At 50.8% G+C, this 27,078-nt stretch overlaps 1 long non-coding RNA gene across 1 annotated transcript in view; it reads left to right on the forward strand.

The window, feature by feature from the left end:
• Window positions 1-27,078, forward strand: part of LOC106044201 (uncharacterized) — a 111,076-nt gene that overhangs the window by 35,300 nt on the left and 48,698 nt on the right. The window contains exons 5-7 of the long non-coding RNA XR_010834151.1: window positions 11,386-11,533; window positions 11,877-12,035; window positions 22,800-23,759. This is a non-coding gene — a long non-coding RNA (uncharacterized lncRNA). The remainder of the gene's footprint in view (window positions 1-11,385; window positions 11,534-11,876; window positions 12,036-22,799; window positions 23,760-27,078) is intronic.

Raw genomic sequence — 27,078 nt, forward strand, 5'->3', positions numbered from 1 at the left:
AGGTCCTAATTTTTGAGTCTTTTTCCCAGTGAAATAAGCAGCTTGCCAGCTGGGGTCAGGGTGAAATCTCCCCCCAGAGGGTACTATTGCACGGTTATGGGCATTATGGGGTGTTGCTGCCATCCTTTAAGGGAACACAGCGTATGTGGGGAGGATGCCTGTCAGTCCCAGTTCTCCTGCAGACATACTTGTGCATGTGGACTGACCCCAGAATAATCTGACAAGTGAGTAGAGGTGTCCAGTGTCGGGCATGGGCCACGTGCAGCCACCAAAGCCATTTGTTTGACCCGAGCAGCGAGTTCAGCAGCTGGGCAGCCAGTCTGCGTGGGCAGGCTGCTGGGGCACTCGTGGCGTGGGGAGCTGCGGTGTAGCAGCTGGACGCAGAGCCGAAGGGAAGAGGCTTCTGGGCTGCTACCGAAAGCTCTCCTTGCTGTGGGTGCAGTGGTGGTGCAGCAAGATCTCCTTGTGCCTCTGCACAAGAGGTTCAAACCTTGCCGTTAACTGGAGCTCCACAATGGGCATGGAAACAGCAGGCCCTGTGGTTTCGCAGAAAGCCTGAGTCAGGGCTCCTGGGTCAGGGTTCCCAGCAGTGCCGTTGGCTCCCTCAGGGCAAGCCACAAGTCAACCGCACGCGCTGCAATTGCAGAACTTGGCTTCCACTTAGACACCAAAATAATCGGCTCACCAAGCTGGGGGCATGGTTGGCTTTTCGGAGAAGTCCTGCTGCAGAAGTCAGGCTGGGAGCAAGCAGTTCTTCGCGATCCAGCCCCACACCGGATCTGAGCCAGGAAAGTGTGCCCCTGGCTTGGTAAAAAGATCCTGACCAGTTCACAGACTGGTTGTGAGACTTAATCTAGGTGTTTGTAGATAAAAGGTGTCGTCAAATGAAGATGAGTGGCCCTGCCTGGCTGTCTGGATGATGGATGAGGTGCGGTTCCATACAAGCAGAAGGGACCTCCATGTGGATCCTCAGATACAGTTCTTAAGACGGTTGTTCCTGCTTCCACAGCCTGCCTGACCTGGCAGACAGCCCTTTGTTGGCGTGAGAGGCTGTTGAAGAGAGAACAGCCCAGAAGGCTGGGCCCTGTGCGGGACATGAGGGCACAGATTCATCTGCCAATGCTGGGCACCTGCTGGCAGGGAGCTCGGGGGTAAGGCAGGAGCATCAGCGCAGGTAAAACCGAGCCGAGATGTGCACAAGGAAGGGAACTCACGTCCAGGCGGCTTTCCATGCTAGCCTGGCCGTGCAGCTCCCCGGGCTCCCCCAGGCAACGGAAACGTGCCGGTAACTCTGCTCAGCAGGGAGGCCAAAACGGGTCAGTCGGGGCTTGTGGGCAAGGATGTGCGGGCAGGTCAAGGCAAATCGACCGGTGTGCACGGGTTGTTGCAGTTCCATCCCTGCTCCCGGCCAAGCAGAGTCTTTCCTTGTTGGGTTGAAAGAGTGAATTTCATGGAATCGTAGAATATCCGAGTTGGAAGGGACGCACAACGATCACGTTTCAGTCCTGCTTTTGCCTTGCCAGCTGCGGCGCTCAGAGCAGGCAGCTTTACTGCATGGTATCTGAGCGAAAGAACCATTAATTTTGTATTAGGACATAAAAACTGTTTGAGCTGAACAGACCGATGGTCCTTCCAGCCCGGTATCCTGTCTCCACCAGAAGCCAAGGCCGGATGCCTTAAAGGAAGGCATAAAAATCCCATAATGCCCATAACTGTGCAATACTACCCTATGGGGGGAGATTTCCCCCTGACCCCAGCTGGCAAGCAGCTTATACCCTGAAGCAGGAGAATCAATAGCTGTTATGATTTTCATTTGAGCTACTGTCGCTGCGGATGCTGTTCTTATTCACATAAATGTCTGATCCTGTTGTGAAACTCTCTAATGCTGTTTGTTATACTGCTTTTTTTGATATCCTGGCGAGGAGCTGATGTTCTCAGGTCTGGCATTCATGGTATGTCCTCGGTGGCCTGCTGCAGACAGGGGATCCAGAAGCTTAGCCCCTTGGCCACCACCCCAGCATGTTCATTTCCCCTCCCTCCCGCTCTTTATTTTGTACTGATGCTCCCCGTGGCCCAGCCATGGAGTGACCATGATGGGGAGAAGAATTACTGGCCAGTCCCATGTCTGTGTTGATTTTTGGCTGAGGCACTGCCCTACAAGTAGGGTGTACCAAAGGTAAATTTCTTTGCCTCTGGAATATTTGCAGGATATTTCTTAGAGAGGGATTGTGGGGCTAATTGCGGATGGGTTGATCTTTAGTGGGCTGTAACCTCCTCACAGCTACTGCAGGTGATGGAAGCACTTTCTTTTCTGGCAGTGCGCTGTCACTTCTTTTCTCCTTGCACATTCCTGCCAAGCCTCCTGCTGCTAGTGCTGGGCGAAGCCTGCTGCGCAGCTCGGAGTATTGTCAGCAGCTGGCCACCAGGACCGGGGCTCACTGCAACGTGTGGGAGAAGACCTTGACGTGACTTCAACTCTAAATGAGAACTTCTGGTTACGTTTTCACTAAGTAAGTAAGTTCACTACGCCAACTAGCCACCTTTAGGGTGAGATGTCCAGCCCAGAGACTGCTCTTCCACTTGCCTGCCTTCTCCCAGCCCCTGCCAGCCCTGAGCATGAGAGAAGCTAAAAAGAAGGCTACCCAGGAAGGAGCGGCAGAGGTGTGTTTGCCTGCTAGCAAAATAGGAGAGGGGAATGAAGGCAGGAGAGCAGGTCTCGTCATGTAGAACGGGGAGGAGGTGACACAGCTCGTGATAATTGGACCATTAAATCTAGCAAAGGCACCGACACTTTACACAATGTGGCTCAGGGAAACAAGTGTTCTGTAGTAACAATAACTCTTCAATAGCAAGCAATAATAAGTAGCTGCAGTCATTTTTCTGCTGATACAGTGCTTAATCCTGTTGTTCACACTCCGGGTCAAATTGTCCTCGAAGCACCGTGCAAGGGCTGGGTAGGTTTGCAGAGATGTTCAGGCAGGACTCAGAAGAAGCTGTGGCTCAGAGATCGGTTGCACTTTGCAAATGCCTCTCAAATGTCCGCATTTGCGTCCTGTGCCTCCTCTCTTCCACCTCCAGAAATCTCTGCATCGGAGAGAACCATTCCAGTCCCCGAGGTCAAACCCCCCGTATGCAGTGAGTCACCAGCTACAAAGAATAGCCAGGACTGCCTGAGACAGTTGGCTGTCAAAATTGGTTTAAAAAAACGTGGAGGTTAAAAATCTGGCTTTAACCCTTATTTTTTTGTAGATCTGGGGGGCAGGGCTTTCATCCTTGATCTGCTTTCTCAGATTTTCATCTGTGGGAGCTGAGTGCCATTTTTGCACTAACAAAAGTGGTATTTTGGCTGTTGAGGCAGGGCCCCAGAAGCTGGGGACTGGAGAACACCATCCTGAAAACACCACCCTGTAAACACCACCCTGTTCCTGAAAGCTTCACAGTAAAGTGCAAGCTGTTGGCAGTCCGGGGCTTCCAGGGCCGCTACCCATCTGGACAATGTCTTTTTTTCATTATTAATCCACCAGCTCTAGTCCCAGAGTTTATCAGACCCCGCTGGACTGTTACATGTACTGTAAGGTATGGGTGCAAAGTTGACCAAGGCTGCTTAGATCTGCTGCTGAGCTCGTGGTGCTGGGTGGGGAGGGCCCTGGAGCTTGAGGCAGTCTCAAGCTGGGATTAAGAGCAAAGACAGAGAGAATTTACCTCGCCACTTGGGTTTTTCAGCTCTTTTCTAACTAGGTAGAGGACAGAAAGGGAAGAAAGACCCATTTTCAATCCCATGTCTGGCCAGACCTAATGCTGCCAGTATTCTGGCTGTACTGCTGAACTGCAGGCAACTTTGCTGTGCGTTTTTTCTGTCTTGGCTCGGTTTGGGCCACCGGGTTGCTGTAGAAAAACAACTTGCAAGTGTTGGCCATGTATTTTATCGGCCTGACAGTTCATTGTGGTAGGAGAGGAGTGCAGCCCTTTGCTGGGCAGGGGCTGAAAGGGGACAGAAGGAGATGTCAGGTTGTGTGACAGGGGTGTTGTGGGACGCCTGGCATGTGGCTGGAGTCTCCTTGATACACGGTGAGCTGGTCACAAAAGGTTCGTGGCTCCCCATACCTCATTTCCTCCCTGGGGCCATCTGAGCTGGTTATGATTTTCAGAGATGTCTAGAAAGGGGAGATGTCTGGGATATGTTTGTTTTCCTCTTCTTTCTCTTTGATGTCTCCCTAATAATGGGAGACTTCTGCAGCTTGGGGTTGACCTTCCCTGCTCGGTCTGGACCGGTGCTCTCCTGGTGAGTAGGGAGTGATGGCAGGGGAGGGCAGGACCTGTGATAACTCAGTCTGGCAGCCCCAGCCCTGTCAGCACCGATATGATGGAATAGTCTTGATTGCTCCAGAGCCCCAAGGGAGTTGATTGCTTCAGTCAGCTCTTCTTTCTGAAAAGGGTTGTCATAAAAAAAAAAAAAAAAGTAAAAGGTAAGGGAATGTAACTGTACGTAGCCCTGGAAACCTGGAGGAGAGGACAGAAACTGAGATCTAAAAAGGTGTAAGGCAATTTAAGAAAAAAAGGTTGAGGTGATGCAGTCCCTGCAATCAGTGCTGGTGTTAGTGAGTCTGGCCTTGATCCTGTGCTTCCTGCTGATGCAAGTCCTGCTCGTGTCTGCGTCTGAAGGGGTTATGCCCTGCTAAAAGGTGTGGAATGGGAGCAGGGAGGCCCCAGACATTGCTGAGCTGTGTGCTCAGCCCTGCTGAGGAAGCCCTGAGGAGGAAAGGGGCACGGGCTGCAGGGCAGTGCAGATGGCAGTGTCGTTTGGGCTCGCTGCCCTGGGACACCTGCCTGGACTCGGAGCTTGTCCCTACAGCTGCAGGCAAGTGCTGTCCTCTCCCCCCACAAAGCTCCAGGGACTCGTCGCTCTTCCTTTGGGAGGCTCTGACAGGGCAGAGGCTTGCTAGCAGCCGTGTGGTTTCTTCTTAACAAAGAAATAAAAGAGGGAAAATGGATTTTCCCTCTGCCAAAGATTTACAGACATCTGTCTCATCCCACCCCTTCTCCGAGCGCCCTGCAGCTTCGGGCTCTGCCCCTTAGCAGCTCCGTGGGCTTTGGGCTCCCCGAGTTCAGACCCTGTGGCCCAAGCACAGCACGGAGCATGTTCTGCGGTGGCACCGTGTGAGTTCAGGAAGCCGTTCCTTGTTCTTTCAGCGGTGGTGGTGGTGTCAAGGTACCGTCCTCTTCTCTGCATATGGTTTTCATCAGCCTCCTATGAAGTCACGGCAGCTTGTTAGCAGAGAACACATCCCAGGACACATCAGCTGCTCTTCTGCAACGTGCAGTGGCAAGGAGCAGTGGTGTGTTGCAAAAGGATTATTTCCTCATTATTTCCACATCAGCCTGACGTGATGGCAGGACGCTTTAAGGGGTAGGGAGCACCTTTAGTTGATGAGCACAGCTCTGTTTCTCTATTTCCTTCCCCAGTGAAGGGACAGCTTGGTGCTGGAGTTGGCTCCGGCCAAATGTTTTCTGCCACCGGTTCTTACCAGTCCTGTGGCATCCCCAAATGAGGCTCAGGGGATTACAAAGCAGTCAGCTTTTGTTTTAAGCCTGACCTTGGCATCAGGCTGTTAGCATGGCAAGGCAGAGAGATGAGCTAGCTGGCATCCTGCCTGTGTGTGGCAAGGGCTCTTTAAAGCCTCAAAGGACGCATTAGTTTGATGTCAGAGGCTTTGTTTGTGGCATTCCACGGCACAGTTATCCTCCCTCTGTGTGTGTGTGCGTGTACACACATCTCCTCCCCGGCTGAACCTCTGATGCTCCCCCATCCCGTGTCCGAAGAGTGCAGCGAGGCGGCGTGGAGAACTCCAGCGAGACAGATGGAGCTGGATCCAGGCCTCTGTGGGGACAGCTGCGGCCCTGACAGTCCCCTCTGGTCATGCACCTGTTAGGAACTATACTTAGCACGGGAAGGCTTTCCAGAAAAGAGGACGCAGGGGAGAAGTGGGGAGGCAGAAGGGCTGGGAATTTGGCCTCCGTCTCTCCAGCAGGTCTCGAAGCTCCGAAATGCCTTTCAGTAACAGCGACCGAAAATGACAATCAGGTGAAAAGCAGGCAGCATCCCGAGGCGTGCTGGCTCTGTTTGGAGACAGCCTGAGCACGTGATGGCTTCATAGGTCCTGGCCGAAGCACCGGGAAGCCTGGCGTGCTGGTCCTGCCAGGCCCAGCAGGTCGCTCGGTGACTGCCACGTGGGAATCGCGGTCAGTGCCGAGTGAGGCACGTGCTGGGGCCACAGGTGGAGCCTTCGCTGGTGCAAGACTGCATAGACTCCCATGTTCATCACATATCACCCAGGACTGTTGCAGTCCCTCCAGAAATTTAAGCAGCTCCCATTCCTGGAGCACCCAGCACGCTGCCCGCATGCCCGGGCTGCAGCCTGGCTGCGGTGCCATTGTCCCCGCGCGTGTCCACCTACCCGTATGGCTCGCAGACCCATGTGGCATGAGCAGGGGGGGAAATCCTCCTCCTCTTGGCACCGAGCAAGGTTCTCCGTGAGGGGATGGGAGGCATTTCAGCTCTTCTGTTTATAAATGAAGAGCCTGGAGCTAGGTGCCTGTGCTCTGATGCTGACTGAATGTGCAATAAGCTTGTCTGCTCCTTGCAGCAGGAGCCGTGCAAGGAGGCGGGCTGAGCTGTGGTATCTCGCCTGAGCAGAGGCAGCAGATCCAGGTAGGCTCAGAGCCCGTGTTTTCTTTCATCTTCCCCTTTGCTGGGTGCCGAGTTGCGTTTTCACCACCCAGCCTCCCTTAGGCACAGGAGGTGCCTGGTGGCCATCTCTGCCACGCCGCTCGCGCAGTGCAGCAGCGGCTGACGCAGAGCGAAACTCTAGCAGCGCTTCCGACCCACGGGAGGCTTGGGATGAATGGGAATCCTGCAGCTCTCAAATGCCTCCCGAGCCATCCTGCAGCAGGCCCAGCTCCTGACAGGTGGCACTGCCTCCCTGGAAGGACCCCGTGTCGCCTTCAGCTGCTCTCCCGCTACGCCTACCCGCACGCCCTCCCTAATGCCCGCACGCCGCACAGGCAGTTAGCGTTGCAGCATTTGTGGCCACCTGGGCTGCTGCTCGGTGTGGGGGATTTGCTGTACTTAGCAGAAAAATGCATCAGGAACTTTAAACTGCTCTGTGGCTAAATGGGGCTCACTTTTCCGGTCTCTGCAGCTCTCAGCTATCCTCCTCTGCCCTGTTGCTGTGTCCTCTTAGCAAGAAGTTCTCTTTAAAGAGAAAAACTATTGCATTGCTCATAGGAGCCACCAAACACTACGGGTTTCACTCGGCATCTTTCCTGGATGATGTTCTTAGTGTTTTCCCAGCCTCGGGGAAGATCTGAGTGTGAAACCAAGAAAGGAAGAGGGAATCCAGCATATCTTGAGGATAGCCACAGCATCTCCAACTGATAGGATAAATCTGTACAATTCCTGGCTGCTTAATCTGGCTCTCAGTGGCATTGGAACAATGTGCATTAACATCGTTAGCGTGACAGTGCTGCAGTGAGGCAAGGGAGAGCTAACATCCCCGTTTCACTGATGGGGAGGTGAACCCCGGACAGGCTATGGAGCCTCTGCCAGGTGACACAAGGATTCCTTGGGGCGTAGCATCCTCCTCTGGGCATGTGCCAGGGGAGCTGAGCTTCTCTTTCTGGCACGGGCAGGCTCCTGTGGGCTGCAGGCTGGCTCTGGGCAGCAGACAGCATGGGGACACCTTACCACCTCCACCCCGCGCACCCTGCCACTGTCTTTTCTTAGCAGAGGTGTGGGGTCCTCAGGGGACTCCTACATCTTCTTCATTTGGTATCTCCAACCACACAAGTACCTTCGGAGCCAGTGGGAAGGCAGCACTTACCTGCAGGGCTGGCCCATCTGGCGTAGATTCCTCTTAGCTTGGCTTTCTACATCACTTTAGGTGCCTAACCTTACAAGCAAGGGAGCTACAGGCCACTGAGACAAGGGAGAGAGACGAGGGGCTCCATGAGCAGCTCCCCAGGCCCAGTGGTCCTGAGCCCTGGCAGCAGGGGTTGCACCCTGCCGGTACTGGTGCCTGCTGTGCCAGCTCCAGCTGTTCCTTATCTCAGTTCCGGAGGTGGATTGAACGGAGGTGGTAAGGTTGGGATAACCACTGGGTAACCTGTACGTTGCTTTACCTCTCTTCATATATGCTATGGAGGCTTTCCTGGAACTAGAGGCACTAGGCAACATAAATTGCTTCTGTCAATGTGCTTTATTGGACTACATCAAAGTAGAATCGATAAAGAGTTTAAAAAAAAAAAAAAAAAGCCCCCAAAACAGTCTTGCTAAGCCAGACCAAGTCATAAACGGATTAGAGTGCTGTGGAGGTCAGGTTTCAGCTGGCATTCGTGAAAATAGGGGGGTTCTGGCGTTGTCGGAGGGTGATTCATTGCACTGGAATATTTCAGGGGAGGAGAGCCGTACAGGAGCTGCGAACACAATGCTGCAAAGAGAGGGGCTCGTTGTGTGCTGAGTTTCTGCCTCCAAGTTCACTCTCGCAGATTTATGCTGATACCACGTATATCAGGAGAAGTTATCTGTTTCTGTTTAACTCGGATGAAAGCCCATGTGTGGTTATTGCATTCTAAGTTTGCTAGAACTTGTTAATAATTTAGAATAATAAAGTCAGTCAAATTAATTCACTTCTAAAATTGAGCTTATTTGCATTGGCTTGTCTTTTTTGTAACAGATCTCTCTGCGGGCATATGTTTGTATAAGCTTTTGTATGTGCTTGTGAGTGTTTGTGTGCATACGTAATTTCCTTCACCATCTTACAACCCAAAGAGGCTGAGCTGGGTTTAAACATTGTACAAGAAAAATAGTTTTCTCCCTGCCTGTGAATATATTCAATGAAGGTTCACCCCAAAGTGAAGCCAAATAGCTAAGAAATAAATCCGCAGGAAAAAAATGGGATTTGTAATGGAAATGCTCCCTCGTCTTAAATTATAGCTAGGCATATGTGAAGCTGAAATGCATGCTGCAGCATCCAGACGGTGCCTCAAGCTGGCCGTGCATTCCCAGAAATAAAGAAAAATACCCCAGCCTACCTGCAAAGTGACCTTTCTCCTAGCACCGACTTGCAGCTCAGAAGCTTTTGTGCTGGAAGAGGCAGGGTAAGATACATGAAGTGACAGATTGCTACTGACGGTGAAAGGCTCTTTCAGCTGCATTTCTCTACAGCCACAGTGATATATCCAGGGGCTTGTTAGAGAACAGCAGCACCAGCCAATAACCGGTTGGTCTAAGCCCTAGAGATAGACCGTATGTCCCACACTCTGTCTCCTAATCACCGAATGTAGAGTGAATTCAGCTGCAGCATCGCCTCTCTCCCTTCATGTTATATAGGAAAGAAACGCGCCTGTGTATTTATCTGTCTGTGGCAATGCCTGTGTCTATAAATAACAGTGTTTGTGTCTATGCATGCGTGTGTTTGTGCATATTTATGCATGTGTGTGTTCATTGTGGGTGCGGCTGGTTGTAGAGCAGCCTGGAAAATGGAAATCCTTTTGTGCAAATCACGCGTTTTTGGAGGAAAGGAGAGCCAGGAGACCGCGGGTGATGAATTGGCCCTGAACTGTGATGAAATTTTTTTTTTTAAGGCAAAACAATTTCAGGGAAAGGGTCTCCAAAAAAGTCCAGTTTCGGGAGGTAACTCAATTGAATTTCTGGTTCCTGGCTGCCTGCCTGGAGGGCCTCTTGTCACTTCTACTTTCTTCCAACAAGGCAGAAGGCGGAATTGACAGCAGCCTTCCCGCCAGGCTGTTAGAGAAGCAGGGAAGCCAGATGCTTTGCCTCCCTCTTCCCTCCCCCTTGTGCGGCCCAAGAGCCAGAGAGTTCAGCTGCTTAACTTTTCCATCTTCGTTCTCCAGTGTTCCTGGTCTGACCCAGCGGGGATCCTGTGGAACGAAATAACGCCTGGTAGTCAGCAGAGTCGGTGTGTGCGCACAGAGGGGTTTGTGGCTGCTGAGGGATAGGGGTGTGCGCGTGTCATACAGCCAAGTGTCATCATGCTTCTGTATACAAAAGTAAAATTATACTTTCATACACAACGGTTATGCAGAGAGACGCGTTGATGAAGATGAGCTGATCTACGAGCCCCTCCCCTGGAGCAAAACCATGGCAAATGGTTGTGTAATGCAATTTCAGAGCTTCCATTGCTGTATTTCTAAACTCAATCTCAACCCGTGCTATTTGTGTAACTGCGAAGAGGTTATGTTATAGGCAATATCTAAAATATTGTTATGATTTCTCCTGCAAGGACAGAATGCTCAGCCCCTCACTTTTCTTCTTCATATAGGGTTATTGCCTTCAGATGGTAAGAAATTTAAGAAGGTTTCAGTTGCTGTTGAATTAACATTTCTATACGCATCATTTAACTAGATAATTTGCTGACTCTAAAATTTCTGTGTAATCAAATTGATTGGCTGTTTGAACATTCCTAAGTGCTATTTGAAATGATGCGGAGAATGGGCCCCTTTCTTTAGATTCAGGGCAGCATCAGGGTGAGGTTATCTCATGCAGCGTCCTGAGGCCTGACCTGCTGCAAGGCAGGGCTCGTGCATTTCCCAGCACACACGACCTGCAGCGCTTTTGCCCTCCCTCATCTCTGGAGCCTGCTGGCTCTGCTGAGGGGCATCCAGACATCTCAGAAGCAGTGAGATGATAGGGTTTTATTAAAGTACATACAGCCCTCTTCTCCTACCAGAGTTTTATTGCCTCTTCGATGCTCAGAAGTTGTAGCCGGTGAGTGCTTGTGCACTCCTTCCTTCCACCTCTGGTCTCTTGTTCTCTCTGCCACCTGCCCTGGGAGGGGAGAATTGTGATGGAGGCAGCTTTCCTCCTCGTTTGGCATGCGTTGCCGCTTGTGCCAACTCAGGCAGGAATGAACATTAGCCTAGGGCAAACCACGAACATTTGTAGCCTGCAGCAAGGCAAAAAAGATTGCCCAGAACAGCCTTTGGAAATATTTTAATTACCCTTGGTGAACTGGCAATCAACTAGCTTGAGGTAAAGATCACAAGTGGAGACAAAATCTAAGGGGAATTTTATGCTTGGAGTCAAATTTCAGCAGCATTTTTGAAGCATTTCTAATTGGTATGGTTTAACAGCCATCACCAAACATCCCCAAATCTAAACAGTTCTGATGTATGTGGAAAGCAAATCACAGTCCTGCAGCTCTACTACAGTATCGTGAGGTGGATGAACACAGGGCTTATAAAAGAGTCTGGGTAGCAGCCTAACCACAGAGGTCTTTCTGAACAGCTTTATAGTCAGAAGAATTTTTTAATGGACTGTTTTAATGGAGTGAATCAAAAATCAGGTTTTATGTTTTGTTTCTGCAGACTTGACAGTGAAAGAAAACTTGTTGGCTTTCAGATCAAATCATCTTTGCCAGCCAAAGCAGTGTCTTCTTCCCTGTTTCTAAGAGGCATGAACTTAAACAATGAGTCTCAGAGTGGGGTGTATCTACAGTCGTAGCTGTGAAGAGAGGTGATTATTCCTCCCTAATAATTCAGTTTCGCATAAGGAAATTATCACACACACAGGGGCGTGCACCTTCCTCTGTTCTGCCAACATGCGCTGCTAGAAAGATTTATTCCAGTAATAAGGTCTTTGCAGTGAAACTTAACAAAAATGAGGGGCCAAGTTTATTAATTATATATTTTACAGTTAATGAAACATAATATTTAACAGAAATAATTGCAGGCATCTGCCTCGATGGCACAACTCATTTTCAGTAATAAACGGTTTGTGTTTCCCTTTGTTGGACTGATCGGTTACAGAGACAAATCCTGCCTTGTGCTAAGCCCTTCTTATCTCTTTTCATTTGCAGGAGATGAAATGTTCTCCTGTTCAATGTACGCGGAAGAGACCAGAGCTGAGCTGCTATCATCGTAACAGTAAAACTACAGCGAGATCTGAATTCTTTGTTCATGTTTCATTGCCTGCTTTGAGGAAAACAGTGATCATGAGATCAGACATCAGCCTTAGGGTGAGTGTAGATACCACCCACGCCAGCTCTACCAACAGACTGCAATCTATATCTGGTTCACTCCGTTCCCGTCTGTCCCTCGCAGCCCCGCTGCAGGCTCTGGTAGACAAGGCTCCCTTGTTGTACAGGGCTCAGGTATTTCACCCCACAGCCTCTTCCATGTCTGCTGAAACGTCATGTAGGAGCACTCGGCACGCTCAGCTCAGCTTGCATTCAGGACTTTTTAAAACCTGCTCATGGATATACATTATCTGTCCATGTAGTAACTTGACAGGTTGTCAGAGCATACGCTCCTTTGGTATCTGCTATAAAGGGTGGCTGGGTGTCGTCTTGTGTGCCCTGACATTTGTAGAGCAGGGAGGTTTATTTTGCAGTATCACTGATAATTTCTCTACGCTCCTAACAACTTTCAAGCAGGTTGGCAGATTCTACCTCATCTAGGTGTCCATCTCCCATTATCTTCTGCTACCTGAGGTACCTCAGAGCCTGTGACACTCAGTTGAGTGATTTTTATTCCCTCCACTTGAGGGAAGTATCTTACAAGATTTTACACTGGTCCACTGCGGTTGACTCATGCCACCTATTTTTGAAATGCAGCCAACAAGGTAAGAGAAGATTGAAAAAAAAAATTAACAGCATGCAGATAAAATTAGGACAGAAATTAGAAACAGCAGTCAGGTAAAACATTGTAAACAGACAAACCTGGTGTGCCCACTAAACACAGAGCCATCCTGGGTGACAATGTGGTGTTCCTTCTTTTATTTTTTTCTTTACAAACTGTTGATGCGGTTGGTGGGTTCTCCCTGTGGGGTTCACTGCAAATAAGCTGTGACAGGTGAAGTCATTAGCTCTAATAGCTATGCACACCTCAGGACAACAGTCCTTCATACATAAGAGGTTGATGGGAACTCTTCAAGGAGGTGTTTATCTAATGGCATGCCACAGGGATCAGGGTTAGGTCCAGTCTTCTTCAGTGTCTTCATTAATGAGCTGGAGGAGGGGAAAAACAGCAGGTTAATGACATCTGTGGATGAAACAGAGAGGGAACAATGCAGGGGCCAGGGGAGGTCACTGGCACCAGCCCATCAGAACTGAGTAGAGCTGGGTTGTATCTGCTGTAGGCTTTCAGTCTGGCTTCATGTTTGCTGATTTTGTAAGTAAAATGTGGAGTCTGGGCAAGCAGGGAGGTGGGTTGGGTATTTGTAAGGGCATCTGTTCAGCCAGAGCATTGTCTACTCTGCTCTGAAACACAGGTTTTCTGCAGATCCATCTTGTAAATATTTAAATGCACGAGTAGCGGATGCAGCAAGTCTGGGTAGAGACTTGTGAGCGTGGAGGGAAATAAAGAGTGTGTGTGAGATGCATGTCTCCTTCTCACGTGTCAGCACTCGCATGTGCACGTCTTCCAATACCTTCCAGACAGATTGTCATCCAAAGAGCTCTGCCAGTCTTTCAGGCATCAATCACACGAGCTCCGCAATAACCCTGCAAGGTCAGGAAGCACTGTCAGGTGGGGAAAAGCCCGCGTCTCTGTGATCCTCAGAGGAGCAATTTGCACCTGAGCAAGGAGAGGTGAGCAGAGGGCAGCAGTGACTCCTGCGAGAGCTCACATTTGCTGCAGTCGGAGCTTCCCTGATTTGCCTAGAGCCAGGGATGGGAGCCAGGTCTGCTGAACCCCTGTTCCCTGCCTTGACCACTAGAAACACTTCCTCCCCACAGAAACCTCACCATGAAACCACCCACAGGAGAACGGCTTTGTTATTTGGCAAGGAGAGCACAGGCTCTGCTCTACCCAATCCGCAGGCACATTTTTGGGGTTGCGTGTTTACTGAAATCTTGGCTTTGCTGGTCTGGAGAGGATAAAAGTTGATTGTTCACCAGCCAGGGGTTGGCGTCTCCCTGCCTGTACGTGTAAATATCTCTGTGCAGCCATACCAGGCCATAGGGAATGTTTGTGGTGCAGCAGCCTGCTAGTGTTAGAAGCCTTGTCTCTCTTCTGCGGTAAACACGTCTCTTGTTACCTGTTCTCACTGAAGCTTTTCTAGCTTCTCCTATCCTTGGCCACTTTGGCTTCAGGGCCTCGTGATCGCTGGATTGATTTATTTATCTAATAAGAAAACTTAAAGAACTCCTTGTTTTCCAGAGTGCTCTGTCCCAGGCACTGGCTGCCTTGGAGGAGCCAGGTCATGCTGGAGGGAAACAGGGCTGCCGAGTGTGAGCGTCAGCTCTGCCAGCCTTGCTGTTCCTTCTGCCTCTCAGCCTTCTCCCGATACCGCCCTTCTCCTGGATTAACAGGAAAGATTATGTTGCTCTTCAGGATGTCCAGACCTTGCCAGTTCTGTCCCTCAGCATGTGGAACAGATCGTATAAAAGGGAGTTCACACCCCAGCTCTACGAACAGGACCATATGAGAGTACAGAGAAGACAACAGAAGACCAGGGAGTGGGCCTGCCATCCGTTGCTTCCCCTGTGCAGGTCCTGCTCGGTGTCACAGCACGTGTTTGCTGCTCCATGGACCCACGTCCAAGTGTGGCTGCTCAGCACGTGGCAGATCTCCCAGGGGTGGCTGAGCAGATCTGGGCTCATGGGGCAGAGCAGAGCCTCCCTGCACTGCGCTGCTGGTGTGTCGGGTCCCAGTTTTGGTTCAAAACAGAAGTCGGAGATCGGTGCTCTGGATTCCACCTGCTGCTGCAAATCTGAAGGCAGTCGGCTCCTGGCTGGTGCAGGAAAGTGTTGTCGCACCCCACAGCTTCACACATGCTAGTTACAGGTCTGATGGGACATTTTGCTGCTTCAGGAGACTCAATGTTATTCAGCTTCCTAAAATGCTGCGTTCTGTGATGCCTGTGTGACAGCACTGCTCTGAGCAGAAGTCAGCCTAACTGGTTCATCGCTGATGTTTTCCTGTCTGTTGGTTTTACAGCCAAATAATGAAACCCACTTCCCGTCACTCTCTGACCTTGGTTTTGCAGAGTGCTCAGGTGCATCTTAAAGACTTTGTGTTTCAGGAGGCAGGAGGCTGGCACAGCTGCAGCTCAGTGCCTTGAACAGTTCGTTGCATTGAACTGTTCATTTCCCTGAACATGTGGCCCTTCCTTCAGGAGGAAGGCTGTCTCTTCACAGTGTTTCTGTCCATAGAACTGATAACGTTGGGGCTGTTTTACACATCAGCAACAGAATGAAGAAAGCAGAGGCAATCAGGACCCAAAATAATTATGTTTATCATCTGTAATCATCACGCAGGCTCTAACTGCACGTAAGCACTTCTAGCTGGCTGCCTGCAAGAACACAGAATGCAGGGAGTATCATTAGAGGATACACTGGCTATTGAAAAGGATGCTAGCCAGCTGCTGAACAGGGCAGCAGGGGATTCTCTGGACTGCAAGCACTCCCATTTATTATTACATCTGTAGAAAAAGAGGGCATATCCAGTGCTGAACCCTCCTCTGTGTGCATGTGTTAGTGGGTGTTGTTTCCAGAGTCAGGCTGCTGGGGAAGTAACAACCCAGCCCCTTTCTGGCTGACCCTGGGGGTTCAGAAGGTATAATCTGGAAGAGCCTACAGCTGCTCAAGCCCTTCTCCACGAAGGGGATTATTCCAAGGGAGCTCTCTGATGTTTCCCCTTGTGGCTCTGTCTACTCCTCCCTAGGTTCATGCCCTTCTGGAAACACATAACCCCAGGCAAGGTCTTCAGGGCTGAGTTTCCCGCTAGCAGAACTCTTCTCCACCACACTGCTGCACCGGCTGAGGCTGCCGAGCAGAACTGTCCAAGCAACTTCAAGTGATCTCAGTACAGAAAACGCCCCTGAAAACATTTGCTGCATTCCCAAAGGAGAGCAACAAAAAGCAACATTCTCCCACCCATATCCCTGCAGCTCAGTCCAGTCTCTCCTAGTGCTGCACTGAGAAAGGGCTAAAGAATGTCTTGGCTGAAATGAGCACAGAGAATAGCTGCACTTGGCCGTTTCATGGAAGGTCTTACTGAAAATCTGCTTGAACGTAAAAACCTTAAGGCTGATAGCACAGGAAGAGTTAAAGCCAGATTTTGTATCCGTAGTGGAATTAGTTGGAATCCCATCAAAAGCCTGTGACAGTTCATCTCTTGAGCAAAGCATGTGAGATGCTGCACGTTTACTTATTCTGATGCTCAGGGTTATAAAGTGGCTTTCTAAAACCCTTCTTTTCCATGATGATCTCCAGATGACGATGTAAAATCTGTCCTTGCAGGAGGCCAATCCCGAGGTGTCTGTGTGTGTACAGGAGGGCTATTTCTCATCCTGAGTATCTGTCAATGGGAACTGGTGTTTCTCTTGCAGACACCCCCCCTCTGCCAAGAACTTTTCTTTAGGAAGGCTCTTATGAACCTGCAACTTTTTTAAAGAGTCAAACATTGATATAAGTGCACTTCTACCAAAATTCAAATGCAAACCAATCAGCATTTCACAGCAGCACTTTAGTTTTCCTGCAGATTACTTTTCCAGGGGCACCCTCTACTTCTGGCTTACCTACAAGACTCTGGGAATGCTGTCAAGACAGGAGCCGTTCTCCTGCATCTAAAGGGCAATGAGCACAGGGACCGAGCCACATTCTTCTGTTGTGTGGGCACCTCGTGCCAGTGAGCCGGGGAGGAGAGCTGAGCTCTGTGGGGCGCTCTGCGCCTGGAGGAGAGTCCTGCTGTTAACGAGGCAAGTGAGATTCTGCATGCTGTTTCAGGGCCATATACTCCTACAATCATGGGATAATGCTGGGTGAAAGGAGCCCGAGGGAGTCTTCAGTCTGTGCCCCTGCTCAAAGGCAGCTTCAAAGTTAGGTCCAGGTGATCTGGGCCTCCAGAGAGGTTTTGTTATATCTTCAAGGACTCCTATCCGGTGCTTAGCCACCCCCAGTGTGAAAAATGGCTGCATGGATGTTATCCTGGAGCTGAGTGTGAAATCTTTTCTAAAATCTCTGTCTTTTTCTGTGTCTTTAATGCCCAGGAGTTGGAAGGAGGCCAGAACACATCTTGTCATTTCACTTGACAGTATTCATCCAAACTGATTGGCTGTTGGGAGGGCAGGGCAAGCAATGCATGGTTTTCTAGGTCTTGCTTCCCTCTAATCCCAAGCCATCCTCTTACTCATAGCATCTGCACAAAGGAGGAGATTCTTTCCTGACTGTGGCCAAAGAGGACTTGTTCCTTGTGGAACCTCCTTGTGGAGTTGAACAGAGGAGCAGTGAAGTGATACTGACTGTGATCTTGGTGCTACGCCGCGCTAATGGCTGTCAAACTTCCTGCACAAATCACAGTGAAAGATTTTGAAGAAGACAAGTAATCAGCTTTGTGGGTGTTCCTCCCTTCCAGAAGTATGAATAAGGAAAAGCACGACAGCGCTTCCTTGAAAATCTGGTGGGTGGACTGGTGCTGTGAGCTGATAGAAGAAGATGGGGGCTGCTTTCTCCATAATGAATGAAAGATGACAGATGGGGGAAGGCAAGGAAAGGCCTTCAGCAGTAATATAATTAACTTCTGAGAACATTGGGATGTTTTTTTTTCCTGATGTGAAGGAAGAGAGGATTTTTGGCTGAGAGTCCTGGGGAAATGGGAACTACAGAGGTAAATATGGTTGGTCCTCAGTCCAACCCAAAGCAAAGACCTTATACCAGCTTCAAAAGCAGCGAGGAAGGGTGGCCTCCCTGGTCTTAGAGAAGGTAGGGTGCGTGGGGCTGGTCCTCCCTCCTCTTAGCTTCATCGCTGGCCTGGAGCTCTTGTTTTGGAAGAGAAGGTGAAGAGCCAGTCCCCCTTCAGACCAGTAATGACTTCACACCCTGACTTTTTCCCCGCAAGCCTTTCCTTTTACACGCTAACAAGTCTGAGCCTACTTCACTGTGCCTTCGGTAATTGTGCTTTTAATTATGCTCTGTGTCTTTGACCATCTGTTGTGCTTTTTTCAGAATCTGTTTCAGTCCTGCTATCCCCTTTGAGATGAAGGGACCACGAGTGCACACACTATCCAAGGTGTGGATGAATCATAGATTTTTCCGTTCTGATCTTTTTTTTCTTTCCAAATGATTCATACCAGTTGATCTGTTTCTTGATGGTTGAGTTGACATTTTCATGGTACCAACAGCTTTATGTATGTGGAAAAACGAGGGCCTACAAAGAGAAGTGAAAACGATATCCGTTGGACAGGAAAAGACAAGATTTTTTGGGAACACTGCAGGAGTCTGAAGGGAGAGGTTACAGTACCTCCCAGCATGGAGCCCACTTGCGAGAGGAGCCAGCACACAGCTGCTGGTGTCAGGAAGATGCTGTAACTTGCTGACAGACATAAGAGCAAGCACGGCAGACCTCTGCTTTGAGCAAGAGTCCAAGGGAGACAAAATTCAAGTCAGGAGAGGGAGCTTGAAAGGCTCCAGCTTGAACAGAGGAAGAGAAGCAAAATGAAAGGTTAATGAGCCAGAGAGCTTGTTAGGAAGATGGAGCAACTGCAAGCTTGGGCTTGAGAGCTGAGGTAGCTGCAGAGTTCAGTGGGTGAGAGGGACAGGCAAGAGGAACACGGCTGGACCAGAGGGCTGAAGACTGCAGGACCAGAGCGGCTGGAGCTGGAGGAAAACCAGAAGGTGACACTTGCAAAAGTTTAGGATAAGGGAATGAAACTATGGTCTGAGGCAACTGTTTGTGTGCTTCTAGCACCTTTTTAGTGTGTATGAGGCATATTTTCCCTTCACAGGGAGAGCACAAGTGCACATGGCTTCCTCTTTATCATGTCAGCACTAGCTCTGGCTTCTTTCTGCGGGTGTGCAGGGCTGTTCTAGCCTGTCCTCTGCTGTCAGTGCGATACTGTGCTATCTCAGGCTCTGATACCCAGGAATATCGTGTTCTCAGCAGGATGCCCTCTTTGTCTGTACTCTTTTCCAGTCAGAGCAACCCTCAGTAACCTTCAAGAAGTCTTATTCCAGGATCATCCATTGACCTCTGGCAGCTGCTCCTCATCTTGTCTTCTGAGCATCCTTTACCTTCGACTGCCTTGATGTGATTTCCTCATGCCCTTTTTGACCTCCCTCTGCCCCCTGGGTCTGACAACTTGGTGCTTAGACATCACCCATCATCACTGCTCCCTACACGAGCAATGAGAACCACCTGATCTGCTGCTGGCTGTCTCCTTTCCAGCTCTTTGAGGCCTTTCACCTCCAGCTTCCAAGCACAGGAAGGAGTCATGGTATTTGGCCTCACAGTTATCAGCCCAGCAAAACTGTCCCTTCCTGACCCCTCCAGACAGGATGTCCTGATGCCCATTTCATGGTGTGTTCTGTTTTAGTGGGGTTTTCTTGCTCTTTTGGCAGAGAAGAGCTGCCAGGAGTCTCCAGGAGTGCTGTAAGCTATACACTGATGTGCAAGACCTGCCTCTGTTACCCTTCTGCTCTTGCTGTTTTCTTATGCATGGAGGATGGTGAACAGAGATAGCTCACCAAATTACCTAAGGGGCTTTCTCTCTTATTCCAGTATTCTGCAGGTAGGTTTCTTTCCAATACATCCCCGTACCTGCAGGGTTAGGTGTTAAGCATCAGTCATGTGAGAGGACTATAAATGAGGTTCCTTCAAAAACTAGTTCTGTTTTGCTTTAGGCCGTAATGGGAAAACTGCTGTGTTTCCATTAAATCCCCTTTGTATCAATCTGGAGAGCTCGGCTGTGGGCGAGAGGTGCTGGGATCCCAATAGGCTACTAATTAATTACCAGCCCCACATTCTTTATTGGCAATGCGGGGGCCTTCCGGCATCGCCTCCTGATAGTTAATTAGGGTGGAAGCCAAGCAGAGGCTCCGTTTCAGTGGTGATCAGTTAACGTTCCCTCTGGCTTTATCCCTTGCAGACATGCCTTGGCACTGTGAGGGGAAGCCAAGACTGAGCATATGGCTTATTGCAGTGCTCTGACCTTCCCAGAGTGCCAGCGATCTGGGGCAAAGCCAAGCGGCTGGATTTCCATCAAGTGCTGCTCGAAAGTCTACCTGATGCCATGGAAAGCCTCCGTGCCATTTCTGGGAAAACATACCCACGGGGGAAGCACCAGCAGTTGCTGTTCTCTCATGTTATTCCTTCCTGTACGATACGGGCAGCTAAGAAATGTCTTCTGGTGGTGCAGGAGGAGGAGGAGACTGACAAAATCTCCTTTACAGGGCTCAGTGCTTACAGGTGGAAAAGAGGAGCATAGCTCCATGGATGCTTTCTGATGGGCACCTGCTGGTGCCCTTTCCATGGCTCTGTGAATCCAGGGAACCATCAGATAACGGATTGGGATGCCTGAGGGCACACTTCTACAACCCCACACGCAGTCTGTTGGGATCCTGTCATCGAAGGACAAGGCACATTTGGGATGAGTTCAGAAACTCTCCAGCCATTCCGAGTGTGAAATCTGCAGCTGGCCGGCCTGGAAGAGACTTCAGATAAGCAAAACATAACTGCTCGCAGTGGCTTGCCAAGATCTGGGTGGGAAAAGCCTTCCTTTGAAGAGGATTTCCCGTCATCTCCCAAGGACTCCCCAGCTGCTGAGCCTTTTTTGTTGCTGTGGCCTCGTGTCTGGGATTTGCTTTCCTCAAGACCTTGAAGCCCATTCCCCTCCCCGATTTCTTGTGGAGTTCGCTGCAGCCTGTCTCCGGTAATGCAGCTGTTCTCTCCTTCGCTGGAATCTGCTTTGAACAGAAACGATTTCTACTTTATTTTCCTTTTGCTGTGCAGCGACCTAATTAGTTAACTCTATATTGCAGCCTCTTACTACAGCACTTGCCAAAGAGCTCATCAAAGCCTCCCTGCCCCGGCGCTGGGGGAGGTGGATTATTAGTCCCTCTGTGCTCAGCCTTGGAGGAGATGTTTCCTTCTCTTGTGGACTAGCGACTCTTTAGCCTCGCCATTCGAGATCAAAACCACAGACAGCTGGGAGCGCGCTGGAGTAACGTGCTCTCAAAGGCAGCGCTTTGTTTCCTTGAAGTGCCTATCAGCTGTGCCTCTGATGTGCTGAGGACAGGCTGGCTTCACCCCGCAGAGGAGAGCAGTCTGTCTGGGAAGTGGCTGTGGTCGCTGGTGACACGTGGCCTTGTCCTGGCATCCCCAGGGCACCCTCCTTGCCCCTGTGCTCCCCAGCATGCGCCGCTCTCAGCCTGGCTGATGGCCTCTGCTGGGTCACCTCTGCCCGTGCCAGCCAGGACGAGGGCAGCTCGCAGTTCTTCCAGATGGTGTGCTTGTGGCTAGCACAAGTCTCAGCCTTGACCAAGAACTGATGTCTTTATGGGGGAAAAGCCTCAAAAGGAAAAGGCTTCGGCAGCTGAGGTGGGTTTGTTACTTTGGAAACTCCCTGGGCTGTGAGCTCACCTCCTGGGAAGTGTCGGCACCATGAGCTGGGATGTGCTGGACCAGCAGAGGCTGAGCATGTGCCGTGGTGCGATAATGCTGACCTGGTGTCATGTGCTTTTACCCTGGTGTCTGCTGCCTTGGCGGTGTCTAGGTGATGTCAGCGAGTGTTTCCATAGAGAAACTTCACAGATCTGAGATTCCTCCAGGCCATTGAGGCTGCACTGGAATATCACAATCTTAATTCTTGGTGTAACTGGATCCACTTGGTCTTGGAATGATGAGAGGAATATCTGGTCTTCCTCCTGCCTTGACAAAATAAGGCTCTAAAATTGCCATGTTTCTTTTCTCTATACACATACCATGTGACAAAGACTGATGTAGACAAAATATATCAATGCTGGCTGTGATTTCCCAAATATGTGATGTCCTAGAGATGCAGTAGTGTGCTGGGCCGGAAGGGATATGTGAGCGAGCAAGAGCCTGGTTAAATACCCCTGTCCTGCACTCAGGTTTCACATGCATGTGCCTGAGCTGCGTGCAGAAAACAGCTGCACAGGCCTGACTTTGCCAGTGTCCAGGGCTGCTCACAACACTGTAACACCGGGAGGGGAAGCAAGGGCGGGATTTCCAGTGGTGAGTAAGGAGAAGGAGCCAGAAATGGAGCAGGAAGTGCTGGAGGGGCAGTGGTCAAAGTCAAGGGAGCCAGACCTGACTTGTGCTCGTAGAGGCATCCCAGTCATTCCTTACATGAGCAGCTCTGCCCACAGCCACTTGTTCCCTCAGCAACACCATCCCAGGACCTGCAGGGATGTCCTCCCCCGTTCCAGAGCTCAGGTACTGCTGCAGTCCTTGGGCAGGCGCAGGGCACTCCGCTCCCTCCAGCACTCGTGGCGCTCGCGGGGCCGTGCGCACGCAGCTGCTGGTGCCAGCACGTGCCTCTGCTCCTGGGCAGCAGCTGGTAAATCCATTGGCTCAGCAGGTATGTTCGTGCTTTCTCAGGAAGGATTGGCTTTTCAGAAGAGAGGGGAAAGAGAACAGAGGAAAAACTGGAAGGGGAGCAGGAGGAAATAAAAGGAAATAGAAGACAGAGGGAAAAGGCAGCAAATGGCTGGAAGAATTAGAGGTGGAGTGTAGAAAGGACTGTGTGTCCCCAGTTGCTTTGAGCACTCAGCAGATCCTGTGGTTTGTCTGCTTTATTACTGACAGAGTTCTCCCTTCTGTCGGCTTGTTTCTTAATTGCTGGTCTTGTAACTGCTTGATTTATGGCTCTGTTCATTGGTTCTGGCCCTCGGGTATAACATGCTTTTCCTTCCAGGCTGGGAAGTGAATAACGAATTAACAGCCCGCCTTAGGTTCAATGAGAAGCTGAGCATTCGGGGATCTTTATTGTGATGCACGTGCCAAATCTAACTGCTTAATTTTTTACTTCTCATTCACAGAGGCTATTCAACAACTCCTTCCCCAGGGCAGCAGCTGTGTTGTGGATGCTTGGTGCCTTTGAAGTGTCCCACAAGAGAAGCCACCAAGGAATGGATTCGCAGTTGGTTTGCACAGAGAACTCAATCTGTTTCCTCGCAGCTTGTTCTGAAGCTGACATTGTGTGCCATACACGCTTGTCTCGGGCAAACGTCCTTTCAATACAGCCGAGGGATGAAGATCAAGGCAGAGAACAAACAGTCCCGCTGAGCTGGAGCTGTGACCCCCCGGTGTGCGAGCAGCCATCCTGCCAACCCCTGGCTGTCATCGCCTTGTTGAGAGGTTTGTCCTAGACAAACCCTGGAGTAGGTTCCCTTGAGTCAGGGCAACTTTAATCTTCTATTGAGTGAACCAAGCTCCTCTGCTTGCACAGTCCTTGGTGCCCATCCTGTGCCTTCCGCGCAGCTCTGATCCACGCGGCTGCGTAGTCGCACCACGATGCACTGGGGTTACACAACGGAACATCCTGGCCTTGCCGTGATAAGGTTTGTCCACACCTGGAGGATCGTGGGGTGGGAGCTCCCCTGGGTTCAGAGCATGTGGATGTTCTCCTTAACCAGGTCCCAGGGCCAGGAAGTAATGTGGTGTTCATAAAACACCTCTGCAGCACCACAGACACGCTGCAGTGGAGACCTGTGCACCTGGCAGCATGGCAGAGACTTCACGAGAACAAAATGTCTGTGAAACAAAACCTTGTGAAGGAGGAAAGCTCATGCACAGAATGGAGGAACTACTGTCAAAGTGTGGGAGCTGTTCTGTGAGCATAACGCTCTGCAAGGACTACCTCAGGACTTGCAGGCCTCAAGCAGATAAAGTTTAAGCTGACAAGTCCCCTCAGGACTTAGCAGCTTTCTGCCTTCCTGCCCTTGATCAGCCTGTTAGGATGCTGTTGCTGTCTGTGAGCTGCTTTGTGGCTGCAGCAGGTAAATCTCATCGGCCTGAAAGGGGGGGGTCAAGAGAATAGCTTTGTGCCCTCTGCATGCTGCTGTAGGAACAGGAGGCTCAACTCTGCATCACAAGAGGCCACGAGTGAAGGGCAGAGAGCTCAGAAAGTCATGTGGAGCATTAACAGAAAGGCCTACAGCCCCTCAGGTGCTGTAGAAACCATTAGAGGGAAAGTTGTAATACATCTGCTCAGTGCTGATCCAGTCCTCATGTGTCTGCAGGAGCTCAGCATGCAGGAGCTCTGCTGGATGGAGCATTTTCTCTTCTGAGAGTCCTGTGGCAGTGAGAGAGATCTGCTGGTGTCTGGTTTTTCTCCTAGGGCACATGCAGTAAAGCAAAGCAGAAATAAACCACACAGTCCAGCATTTCTTTCCTAGGAGCATTAGCAGTACAGCTTGATCAGATTGTCGTGGCCATCCCGTGTGCTTTGTCTCTTGCTCTTCCTTCCCCTGATGGGTCTGCAGGTCCATGCTCACAGACCTGAAGAACACCTGCTGGGCAGCCGGGCCAGTGTCTTTGGGCACCAAGTGCTGGAGGTATCTGACTGGGCCAAGCCTGTCACTGTGGTGCATCTGTCCCAGGCAGCCTAACGCCACGGTGGTGTATTCTTCACCTTCTGACAAGGCTCATGAACCTGTCCATGCCTTGGAGCACACTGGGTCCCCACCTGTCCGTGTGCCATATCCAACAGAATCCCTGATGCGACCGTAGTTTTGATTAAAATCCACGAGGCCACCCCCGGCTGCCTCCTTCCAAATAACCTCGCAGGCCTGTCAGGAGGCGGCAGGTCTCGGAGTGCAAGGATCTGGAGATGGGGTGGCAGTGCTCCTCACGGACACGAGCAGCTGCTCACCATGGCTGTAGTCAGCTGCTTCCTCCTGCCAAGGAGTCCAGGATCCAAGAGCACTCGGAGAGGAGACCAAAAACCCCTCTTGCTTGCAGTTCACACGTCCTATCACTGAGAATATTAACTACTAATTGCTAAATAATCTGAATATACGCTCAAAGTCCAGGTGTTATCGCTTACTGATAAAAAGGCTTCAAACTGCCTTTGGTTCTGCGTGTGAGCGTGCTCACTCCCATGCAGAATATCGGTCCTATTTCCTAACCTGCGTGACAGGCAAGATGGTTCAGATACAATAACCGCAAGAGGTTCAAGGTCCTGGCCATATCTTGCATCTGGCTGATCAGCCATCCGAGGCTGCGTGCCAGCAAGCAGAGATCAAAGGAGCAGAAGTGTGGGATCTGTGCTCGGGGTGGGTAGAGTTGGTGCCTGCACCCTTCTTCCCCTCTGGTGCAAAGGTTGGGGCAGTTTCTAAGCCTGGGACCGAGGCACTTCCTTTCTGGATGCTGCTGTGGGTGGCATCATGGCACAGACAGCTTCTCTGTGGACATGTTCCTACTGCTCACATCGCACGTGGGGCTTTAAATGGGATCAGAGTGAAATATTTCTCTTTAAACTCTATATTCACATGGCAAGATCCTCTCTGTCACCTCTGACCCACTCCCGCCTGGCTGCTGGTATGGATCTAAGTGCTACAGCGTTCAATCACCTTCCAGACAATTGAGCAGGAGCTGTTCCAAACACCGGCGCTTTCCCTCTCCTCTGCCCTGGAGTAGGAATTACCTTGAGCAGGTCGTAGCGGTGTGTGCAATAATGACTGTAGTAGTGAGCCTCGTTCCTGTTGCCTGGATGCAGGTAAAAGAAACTGCTAGGAGAACGGGGAAATTCTGTAGCTGAAGATGTGATCAGATGAGCGTCTGATCCATCTTTAGACCCCCTTTTTTCTAAAGTTCCTGTATTTCAGCTAAAGCTAATGCCCCTCTGCTGTCAGGTCCCTTCCTGCAGCGCAGGCAAGTAGCTGTTTGTGCCTCTGTTCTGCACAGCACAAAGTAAAAGAAGCTCGTGTGAAGACCCTGCTGGCACGCTCTTCTTGCTCTGAATGTGATGAGGTCGGGGACCTGACCTTTTGCAGGAGGTGGCCTCAACGTGCATGTCCTGAGGTCGCGGAAGGCAGCCCCGTGCCGCTCCCAGCCCCAGCGGGCACTTCTGTCCGCCCAGCCATGTAGCAGCCACGAAGGGATGGAGCTGGGTTTTGGGGGGTGAGCTCAGGGGCTCCTGCATAAACCACTGGAAGAGTTTTGAGTTTTAGGTCATAGATTGACCTAAAAATTGCAACCAGGAGAGTGCAGTGGACAGCAAAGGCTTGTGGACCTTGTGCCAGCTGGGTGAGGAGGCTGTCTTGTAGCCGAGTGCCGTAACAAAGGGCTGGGGTCAGAGCTCTGGGGCTGATCCATGCCCCTAGCACAGAGAGCAGGCTGCACACATCATTTTGGTGGCTGCTGGGCACTGAAGACCTGGGAGCTGGGTCAATGGAGCTGGTTCTTGCCCAGGCACAGCTAGTGTTGCTTGCCCAGGCTCTCCCTCACTTAGGTTCACGCTGAGTCTCGTGGATCACCCCAAAACATCCATCCCTCACAGCAGGGCACGGAGGCAGAAGCAAAGCATCGGTGTACACTTAAAGCATGGAAAACGACAGCCCTTTCTGACGGGACTGGCTCGGGGAGCATTCACAAGCAGATCACTGCAGCGGGTCTGAGCAAGGCTGCTCTCAGGAGTGGGATGGTGGCAAGGCGTGAGCAGCAGGCTCAGCTCGAGCTGGCGCAGCTGCAGCTGAGCTGGGAGTTTTCTGCTCGCTTGCCCTGCCGTGCACTCTTCCTTTGGCAGCGGCTTGGAGCCTGCATCCCTTCTCCCTACCCACAGGACTGATTGCAAGCTGGAGGGAGAATCTGGTGGCAGCCCCCACAAGCAGTTGGGTGTTTTCCAGATCTCTCCTACTCTCTGTTGCAGCTCTCAACTTGCTTGGAGTCAAGGACACACATTAGCTCCCTGTCTGTCTTTCTCTCCCCCACGCAGCGCATTAGCTATGCTCTGGCTTTGCTGTCTGACAAAGATGTGCTCTGCTTAGTGAGCGAAGGTTACCTGCAGAGTGACGGGAGCCTTCCCCGGCCTTTGTGGTGATTGAAATACTCGTCTGCTTTTGGTTTGTAGAGCTGGCCGGGGACGCTGCACAGCTGAGCATTGTGCCTCCAGATCCTTGGATCAGCCCTGCTGCTGGGAAGGGAGAGCTCCCGTCACTTTCCACGTGCTCTGCATGGATCACTTGCGCTCTCCTTTCTTTCCAGCTGGACCACAAAGAAAGTTGATAATGTGAAGACCTGTAAACCGTAGCTGACCCTTCTCTCTGGCAGCCCAGATTCCTGCTTTTTTAGAACCAAGGCTCAGCCACTGAAGAC

This window comes from Anser cygnoides, chromosome 11 (assembly GCF_040182565.1).
Source record: "Anser cygnoides isolate HZ-2024a breed goose chromosome 11, Taihu_goose_T2T_genome, whole genome shotgun sequence".
NCBI classification, from domain to species: domain Eukaryota; kingdom Metazoa; phylum Chordata; class Aves; order Anseriformes; family Anatidae; genus Anser; species Anser cygnoides.